The sequence below is a fragment of the Bactrocera dorsalis genome, chromosome 3 (genome assembly GCF_023373825.1).
Source record: "Bactrocera dorsalis isolate Fly_Bdor chromosome 3, ASM2337382v1, whole genome shotgun sequence".
Classification (NCBI taxonomy): Eukaryota; Metazoa; Arthropoda; class Insecta; order Diptera; family Tephritidae; genus Bactrocera; species Bactrocera dorsalis.
Window position 1 is genome coordinate 36,890,563 of NC_064305.1, and position 10,613 is coordinate 36,901,175.

Sequence of the window (10,613 nt, forward strand, 5' to 3'; positions counted from 1 at the left end):
CTCAAAGCAGAACAATGTCGGAAGTAAAAAAGAAGAGGCGGATATACTGTGCGGAATACATTAAATTCGGATTCACTGAAAATGCCACAAATCCATCCTCGCCTTTGTTTCTGCTACGTCTAAAAACATTTTCGAATAAAATGCATCCAGATAAGAGAGACAAGAATGTAGAATATTTTTAAGACCTAGAGAAGAAGCATAATACTCAGCCAAGTGTAGCAAAACTATTTTCGGCGGCTGCTGATGACGACGTATTTCGAGCTTCGTACAATATCTCTTTGTTAATTGCTCAAAAAGGCAAACCTCATAACATCGGAGAAGAGTTAATATTTCCAGCAATAAATGAAGTAATAACTACCGTGCTTCATAAACCGGCCGCAGATATTATCCGAAAAATTCATTTGAGTAATAATTCTGTGCAAAGACGAATTGGTGAAATGGCTGAAAACATTGAAGAATCATTGTGCGATCACCTGAGGCAAAGCCAATTCTCAATTCAGCTCGATGAGTCCACTTTACCAACTAATGAAGCATTGTTGTTGTCTTACGTGAGGTTTATTAAAGATGAGAAAATATGTGAAGAACTATTATTTGCTAGAAATTTAGAGACGAATACAAAAGGCGAAACCATATTTAATATATTGGAAAAGTTTTGCGATGAGAAAGAGATTCCTTTGAAAAATATTATTTCAATTGCTACGGATGGCGCTCCGGCTATGATAGGGTGCCATAAAGGCTTAATAACGCACTTAAAAAATAAAATTCCAGATGTCCTTGGTGTACATTGCGTTATTCATAGACAACATTTAGTTGCTAGAAACTTAAGTGAAAAACTATTTCAATCACTGCAATATGTCATCAAAGCAGTCAATAAAATCCGCAACAGCTCTTTGATAGATTATTTCATCAGCTTTGCGTTACTAATGACGAGGATTTCAATCGTTTGTTGTTTCATACTGAAGTTCGTTGGCTATCAAGAGGCAATTGTCTGACTCGATTCTACAACCAGTTTTACTCTGTTCTTGGAAACTAAAGATACAGAATTTCAAGACAAGCTCATAACATCAAAGAGTGATATAGCTTACCTGACAGACCTGTATAAATTGTTCACCGACATGAATCTCCAACTGCAAGGCGATAAACTAAATTTAATTAAAACAAGTAAGGAAGGGCTAAGTTCGGGTGTCACCGAACATTTTATACTCTCGCATGATAAAGTGATAATTGAGATTTCATTATCCGTCATTTACATATTTTTTTATTTTGCTGTAAAATTAATTAGAATTAAGCTCTGAGAGATTTACAGATATTTTCGGTGAAAAATTAGGTTAGGCACTGAGTTTTTCGTGTTCGATATCAGGGACCTTGAAAAGTTATAGTCCGATCACGACAATTTTTCCACAAGGGATACCTCAGCTCAAATACCGTATTTGTGTAAAGTTTTATTCCGCTGTCATCATTGGTTCCTAATGTATATATTATACAGAGAAGGCATCAAAATTGCGTTATATTGGAACAAGGCTTGGTTGTGTTCCGATTTCACCCATATCGTACATGTTATCAGGGTGTTAATATATACAGCAGATCTTCCAACAGCTAACAATGTATTAACTTCTACTTTTGCGGACGACACAGCTATAGTGAGCCGTAACAAATGCCACATAATAGCATCAAGAATATTAGCCGAGCACTTAAAGTTTGTCGAAGAATGGCTAGCTAACTGGCGTATAAAGGTAAATGAACAAAAGTGTAAGCATGTTACATTTTCGCTTAGACCAAAAATGTGTCCGGCAATAAAAATTAACAATATTTTAGTACCCCAAGCGAATGAAGTAACCTATCTTGGTATTCACCTAGATAGAAGACTTACGTGGAAAAAACATATATCTAGTAAAATAACTTGCATGAAGATAAGAGCTGCAAATTTAAATTGGCTATTAAATAAAAACTCCAAACTTAGCCTAGACAACAAAGTGCTTTTATATAATGCGGTCATAAAGCCGATTTGGATGTATGGCATTCAACTGTGGGGTACGACCTGTGCAACTAATATAGACATAATACAAAGGTTCCAATCAAAAATGCTTAGATCAATCACGTGTTCACCATGGTACATGCGTAATGAGAATATCCATAACGACCTTGGCATTTCTATGGTAAGGAAAGAAGTAGAAGACAGCAGAATTAAATAAAGGGTGATTTTTTAAGAGCTTGATAACTTTTTAAAAAAAAAAAAACGCATAAAATTTGCAAAATCTCATCGGTTCTTTATTTGAAACGTTAGATTGGTTCATGACATTTACTTTTTGAAGATAATTTCATTTAAATGTTGACCGCGGCTGCGTCTTAGGTGGTCCATTCGGAAAGTCCAATTTTGGGCAACTTTTTCGAGCATTTCGGCCGGAATAGCCCGAATTTCTTCGGAAATGTTGTCTTCCAAAGCTGGAATAGTTGCTGGCTTATTTCTGTAGACTTTAGACTTGACGTAGCCCCACAAAAAATAGTCTAAAGGCGTTAAATCGCATGATCTTGGTGGCCAACTTACGGGTCCATTTCTTGAGATGAATTGTTGTCCGAAGTTTTCCCTCAAAATGGCCATAGAATCGCGAGCTGTGTGGCATGTAGCGCCATCTTGTTGAAACCACATGTCAACCAAGTTCAGTTCTTCCATTTTTGGCAACAAAAAGTTTGTTAGCATCGAACCATAGCGATCGCCATTCACCGTAACGTTGCGTCCAACAGCATCTTTGAAAAAATACGGTCCAATGATTCCACCAGCGTACAAACCACACCAAACAGTGCATTTTTCGGGATGCATGGGCAGTTCTTGAACGGCTTCTGGTTGCTCTTCACCCCAAATGCGGCAATTTTGCTTATTTACGTAGCCATTCAACCAGAAATGAGCCTCATCGCTGAACAAAACACGCGCGCGAAACACATTTCGAACCGAACACTGATTTTGGTAATAAAATTCAATGATTTGCAAGCGTTGCTCGTTAGTAAGTCTATTCATGATGAAATGTCAAAGCATACTGAGCATCTTTCTCTTTGACACCATGTCTGAAATCCCACGTGATCTGTCAAATACTAATGCATGAAAATCCTAACCTCAAAAAAATCACCCGTTATATATGAAAACTCCGTGATCACCCAAACCCTTTGCCTAATGCTTTGATACATTCCTGCAATCAAACACGCCTTAAAGGAAGAGATATGCCCGCGTACTGAGGAGCAATGTATCACCAAAACACCTCAATCATTTGCTTGAGCGTGTCTAGTTTTTAAATAGGTTTAAGATTTTATTACTTATTGTTAGGCTTTCAAAACAAAAAGCAGATTCAATAAATAAAAAAGATATTGAAACAAAAAAAAAAAGGGTGTTAAGAAATTATTATATACCGAATTTCATTGAAATCGGTCCAGTAGTTCCTGAGATATGGCCCATAAGTGGGCGACGCCACGCCCATTTTCAATTTTTAAAAAAAGCCTGGATGCAGCTTTCTTCTGTCATTTTTTCTTTTCCAAAAAAAAAAAACGTCCAAATATGCCCCTCCCTAATGCGATCCTTTGTGCCAAATTTCACTTTAATATCTTTATTTATGGCTTAGTTCTGACACTTTATAGAATTCGGTTTCCGCCATTTTGTGGGCGTGGCAGTGGGCCGATTTTGCCCATCTTCGAACTTAACCTTCTTATGGAGTCAAGAAATATGTGTACCAAGTTTCATCATGATATCTCAATTTTTACTCAAGTTACAGCTGCACGGGCGGACGGACGGACAGCCGGACAGACAGACATCCGGATTTCAACTCTACTCGTCACCCTGATCAGATATAGGGTTATATATACCAAAGTATATAACCCTATATCTGACTCTTTTAGTTTTAGGACTTACAAACAACCGTTATGTGAACAAAACTATAATACTCTCCTTAGCAACTTTGTTGCGAGAGTATAACAAAAAACGTCGTTGCTGCTTTCGCAGCCAAACTGCTTCTACACAAAAAGAATCTGGGCAGACGTGAGTTTCACAATTTTCCGAATTTATCAGTATCATGCTGTAACGACGAATTGTTTGCATACTGCCAACATTTGGAAAACCTCCACATTGACTTCACCGAACGATACCAGGACATTTTGAACTTGGAAATACCAGACTGGGTGTTGGATCCGTTTTCAAATGTCAACACAGCAATGTCACCTCAGCTGGAAGAAGAACTTATAGAATTGACAACAAACGAGAAAATAAAAATCAAGTTCAAAAATGTTTACCAAGAATTTTGACTACAAAAATCGATCTCGCAATTGTACTCTGGATTGTGGTCAATCGTTCAACGATTCTTGATAGCATTCCCATAGTCATATTTGTGTGAACGTAGATTTAGTGCTGTGACAACACTGCTTACTAAAAATAGAAATCGTTTGCATGTTACCGAACGTGGCGACTTGCGACTGTTCTTGAGTAAATTGGAACCTGATATTAATAAACTTATTAAACAGCATCAGATTCATTCTTCACATTTGTTTTTATATATGGATCGATTATTTTAGTTTTATTTTTAATAAGAGATTCTCTATTTTAATACTATAAAGTTGTGTTTCAATAATCATTTTTATTGGCAGGTGAAGCCCGTAAGAGTTAACTTGAGACCTAAGCGCCGTTGTATGTTACCTACTACGCTCAGGTTTCAAGTTGCTGGTTATAGCAAAAGTTTCGTTTAGAATTCTCCGTTAATATATGTAAATATATAGGTCACAATAATTAATTTGAAGTTATAGTGGTTTTTAAATAAGTAAAAAAATGGGGGCGCTAAAAAAATATTTATTCTCAAAGTGGGCGGTAGACAAAATAAGTTTGGGAACCACTGGTTTAAACACTCTATCTGAGAAATCATCAACATGAGCACGAAGACTTTGACAATTGAATGACATTATTGATAAACATTTTCTTGTACTACGAAACTCGAATAATTCTTTTTCTAAGGTGATAATTGGATCTTGACGTAATTTTATCATTTCATCTCGCAAAGCGCGACATGACCTGTCATTGCTTCCAATGCCATGATAAAATTTTTTCTGTTTGTTCACTGGGATAATGTAAACTCCTTTAATGGCAACAGCTCTTGACAGTGCGACATAAACTAACTGTTGAGATTGAACTTTTTCATAATAATAAACAATTTCATTGAAAGTTACTCCTTGCGACTTGTGAATTGCCAACCCACAAGACTAACTACAGAAATGGTCCTGTGAAGTATAGTCTTAACTTTTCAACGGCCAAAGCTCAGAGTATTTAACCAAAAGTCACACAAAGAATTCGCACACAAAATAGTTGAGAGAAAAATAATGAGCAAGTATACCAACATACATAAGCGCACTGTACTTATTGACTGCACTATTTTTGTGTAAAACCTGGGATTTTATTCATTATAATCACCACTCAGAAGTCGTTTAATACGTTGTAAGCGACCGATTTTCGAAGAAACATCATTTCTAATATGACATAAGACAAAATTAGAAATGAAGTTCATAAACCTCACGATGTCGGATAAAACGATACACCTCGTCATCGCGGGTCGATTTCCAAAAAATGTAATTGAAGACTAACTACAGAAATGATCCTGTGAAGTATAGCTTTAATTTTTCAACGGCTAACGCAGAGTATTTCAACCAAAAGTCACACCAAATAGTTGAGAATTCGCAGAAATGAAAGACAAACGAAAGAAGAAGAAGTATAACTTCAATAATGCACACGCATACGAACATACATATGCGCACACATGTGAATATGTCAGCAACCAAAAATTGAAACATTGTTCTACAAAAACAACAATAACATAAGCATGGCAACATTGTGTTGTTGGTATAAAATCCGAAAAACGATCGCCGATTGTCACCGCTTCCCTTGCTACTCGAACAAATCTCGCTGACAAGGTTGCGCAATATGAATCTATCGCAACTTTTTCCGAACTCGTATACGAAGTATAACTTCAATAAATAAAGTGATGTATTAAAACAAAACAAATAGGTAAATAACCGAGCGACTGCAAGAAAAACAAGAATCACAACAAGCATGTGTAGCTGCTAGCAACATGCCGTTGCAGCAACAAATGCAAATTAACGATAGCCTCCGCATAGAAACCATAGCATAACAGTAAACAAAATTGAATCTTTGCACTCTACAATTACACTGCCTCATAAATTAGAAACATAATTAACTTTTCTGATAATTTAAGAATTCGATATGCTTTTTCCGTTCTGTATCCAAAAATCCATACCGCTCGGCCTCACATGAAGGCATAACAATAACAATCATGAATAAACCACTTAACATTCCGTTGGAATTTGATGTCACAGCTAAAAATGTAATTTAACACTTTGTTCTGGACTCAACCAAGCTGATACTTACACTTCAGCTCTAACCTTAAGTAAATAAAACCAAACTGTATAAATACTAGTATTTTAGAAATAAAGATTTGATTTGTATCTTACAATCCAGCATAACCACAAGTGTTCTAATTTAATCCGCGCGTTCGCGGATGTAAAATATACATTTCTTTTAAAATTCCCTCGTTACGGGAATTAATTGGCGCCCAACGTGGGGCACGAGTCAAAAAAGTGCCTAGTAAAATTAAAATTTATTAAAAATATAAAATTGTGGTATTGAAAATTGTGAAATAAAAAGTTGTGGTATTAAAATTTATAAAAAGTATGTAAAATTGTGGTATTGAAAATTGTGAAATAAAAAAGTAAAAAACTTTCACTAAAAAATAACTGTTTGAGTAAGAATAATCAATGAGATGACAATCGCAGGATAATAAAAACAAGAAATTTTTTAGATAATCTATTAGAAAAGTAACAGAGACCAAAAAAGTGCAAGTGAAAAACTTCCACTCAAAAAATAACTGTGTGAATAAAAGTAACGAAGTGACAGTCACAGAAAAACAAAAACAAGAAACTCTAAAATTATAAAATTGATTCAAAAACTAAAGATTTAAAATAATTAATTAAAATAATCAACAAAATACAGAGTGACTTAAAAGTGCAAAAACAGCTAAGCAACAGTGGAAACAACATCAGCGGATGTGTCAACAGTGGTAGCAGCAAGCATAGAGGAAACAGAGGTAATAACAACAGTAACAACAACAGCATCATCAGCGGAAATTTCGAACGAGACAGCGACAGAATATACATATCTGTAAATTGAAATTAAAACTAAATATAGTTAAAATATTTTTGTATATTCTTCTTCTTTACTGGCGTAGACACCGCTTACGCTATTATAGCCAAGTCAACAACAGCGCGCCAGTCGTTTCTTTCTTCGCTTCGTTGCGCCAAGTGAATACTCCCAGCGACGCCAGGTCCTTCTCCACTTGGTCCTTCCACCGGAGTGGAGGTCTTCCTCTTCCTCTGCTTCCCGCGGCGGGTACTGCGTCGAATACTTTCAGAGCTGGAGTGTTTTCATCCATCCGGACAACATGACCTAGCCAGCGTAGCCGCTGTCTTTTAATTCGCTGAACTATGTCAATGTCGTCGTATATCTGGTACAGCTCATCGTTCCATCGAATGCGATATTCGCCGTGGCCAACGCGCAAAGGACCATAAATCTTTCGCAGAACTTTTCTCTCGAAAACTCGCAACGTCGACTCATCGGTTGTTGTCATCGTCCAAGCCTGTGCACCATATAGCAGGACGGGAATTATGACCGACTTATAGAGTTTGGCTTTTGTTCGTTGAGAGAGGACTTAACTTTTCAATTGCCTACTCAGTCCAAAGTAGCACCTGTTGGCAAGAGTAATCCTGCGTTGGATTTCTAGGCTGACATTGTTGGTGGTGTATACGCTGGTTCCAAGATAGACGAAATTATCTACAACTTCAAAGTTATGACTGTCAACAGTGACGTGAGAGCCAAGTCGCGAGTGCGACGACTGTTTGTTTAATGACAGGAGATATTTCGTCTTGCCCTCGTTCACTGTCAGACCCATTTGCGTTGCTTCCTTGTTCAGTCTGGAGAAAGCAGAACTAACGGCGCGGCATACGCCAGCAGTTGTACACTCTTATGAAAGATTGTACCTGCTCGATTGAGTTCTGCAGCTCCAATAATTTTCTCCAGCAGCAGATTGGAAAAAGTCGCACGATAGGGAGTCGCCTTGTCTGAAACCTCGTTTGGTATCGAACGGCTCGGAGAGGTCCTTCCCGATCCTGACAGAGCTTTTGGTGTTGCTCAACGTCAGCTTACATAGCCGTATTAGTTTTGCGGGGATACCAAATTCAGACATCGCGGCAAAAGGCAGCTCCTTTTCGTGCTGTCGAAAGCAGCTTTGAAATCGACGAATAGGTGGTGAGTGTCGATTCTCCTTTCACGGGTCTTTTCCAAGATCTGGCGCATGGTGAATATCTGGTCGGTTGTTGATTTACCAGGTCTGAAGCCACACTGATAAGGTCCAATCAGCTTGTTGACGGTGGGCTTTAATCTTTCACACAATACGCTCGATGGAACCTTGTACGCGATGTTGAGGAGGCTTATCCCACGGTAGTTGGCGCAGATTGTAGGGTCTCCTTTTTTTATGGATTGGGCATAGCACACTTAAATTCCAATCGTTGGGCATGCTTTCATCCGACCATATTTTACAAAGAAGCTGATGCATGCTCCCTATCAGTTCTTCGCCGCCGTGTTTGAATAGCTCGGCCGACAATCCATCGGCCCCTGCCGCTTTGTTGTTTTTCAGGCGGGAAATTGCTATTCGAACTTCTTCATGATCGGGCAATGGAACGTCTGCTCCATCGTCATCGATTGGGGTATCGGGTTCGCCTTCTTCTGGTGTTGTGCATTCACTGCCATTCAGCAGGCTGGAGAAGTGTTCCCTCCATAATTTAAGTATGCTCTGGGCATCGGTAACTAGATCACCTTGGGGGGTTCTACAGGAGTATGCTCCGGTCTTGAAACCTTGTGTAAGCCGTCCCATCTTTTCATAGAATTTTCGAGCATTACCCCTGTCGGCCGGCTTATCGAGCTGTTCGTACTCACGCATTTCGGCCTCTTTCTTCTTCTGTCTGCAAATGCGTCTTGCTTCCCTCTTCAACTCTCAATAGGCAGCCTCTCTCGAGGTAGGCAGCCTGTTTTCTCTCCGCTGCGACACGGCACTCGTCGTCGTACCAGCTGTTCTTTTGCACTTTCCGAAAACCAATGGTTTCGGTTGCAGCTGTACGTAAGGAGTTTGAAATGCCGTCCCACAGTTCCCTTATACCGAGTTGTTGACGAGTGCTCTCAGAGAGCAGGAGTGCAAGCCGAGTAGAGAATTGTTCGGCTGCCTGTTGTGATTGCAGCTTCTCGACGTCGAACCTTCCTTGTGTGTGTTGGCGTGCGTTTTTTGCTGCACAGAGGCGGGTGCGAATCTTAGCTGCAACAAGATAGTGGTCCGAGTCGATGTTAGGACCTCGGAGCGCACGCACAACTAAAACACTGGAGACGTGTCTTCCGTCTATCACAACATGATCGATCTAGTCGGTGGTTTTCCGATCCGGAAACAGCCAGGTAGCTTGATGAATTTTCATATGCTGGACTCTAGTACTACAGCTAACTATATTTCGGGCTCCGGCGAAGTCGATCAGCTTCAACCCATTTGGGAATATTTCATCAAGAAGACTGAATTTACCGACCATTGTGACAAAGATACCTTCTTTGCTCACCCTGGCGTTGAAGTCGCCAAGCACGTTTTTGACATCGTGGCGGGGGCATCTCTCATAAGTGCACTCCAAGCACTCATAAAAAGCATCTTTGGTCACATCATCCTTCTCTTCCATCGGGGCGTGAGCGCAAATCAGCGATATGGTGAAGAACCTCGCTTTGATGCGGATTGTGGCTAAACGTTCATTCTCCGGAGTGAATGATAGTACTCGGCGACGGAGTCTCTCTCCCACCACGAATCCAACACCAAATTTGCGCTCCTTTATATGACCACTGTAGTAAATGTCACAAGGACCTACTCGTCTCTGTCCTTGTCCCGTCCATCGCATTTCTTGGACGGCGGTGATCTCAGCCTTTATCTTTACGAGGACATCTACCAGCTGGGCAGCGACACCTTCCCAATTAAGGGACCGGACATTCCAGGTACATGCCCTCAAATCATAGTCCTTATTTCGTTTGCCATGGTCGTCATCAAAAGGGGGGTCTCTCATTTTTGTATATTACAAATGGGAAATAGCCCAAGCATTAAATATAAAAAACTCTCATACTGTGATTTTTGTTAGGGCGATCACAATATTAAGAAATGTCTTAAACTAAAAAAATAAAGAAATTAAAAACTATAACTAATGGTTTGTACAACCAATAAATTAAATAATTAAAAAGCCCACCAGAGAATTATAAAAAATTAATTCAACCAAAATTTTTTTAAATTAAAATAAAATGTCAGACTCGGACGCTCTACCGAATAATTTGGGCTATGACAAAATAGATAAAATAGTTAAAAAGCTTTGCAATTCTAATAAAAAGAACATTTCAAAAAAAATATGTACCAAATTTCTTCCACGACGAAGAGAAGAAAGTAAATTGCATGAACGCAGTGTTTAATTACATAGGAAAAAATAAAACAGCCACATTAAAGGATTAT

General features: G+C 38.8%; 2 pseudogenes; both read right to left on the reverse strand.

Moving 5' to 3' along the window:
* Nucleotides 1-5,158: 5,158 nt before the first annotated feature.
* Nucleotides 5,159-5,264, reverse strand: LOC125777948 (small nucleolar RNA U3; annotated as a pseudogene).
* Nucleotides 5,265-5,435: 171 nt separating this feature from the next.
* Nucleotides 5,436-5,638, reverse strand: LOC125777954 (small nucleolar RNA U3; annotated as a pseudogene).
* Nucleotides 5,639-10,613: the final 4,975 nt, after the last annotated feature.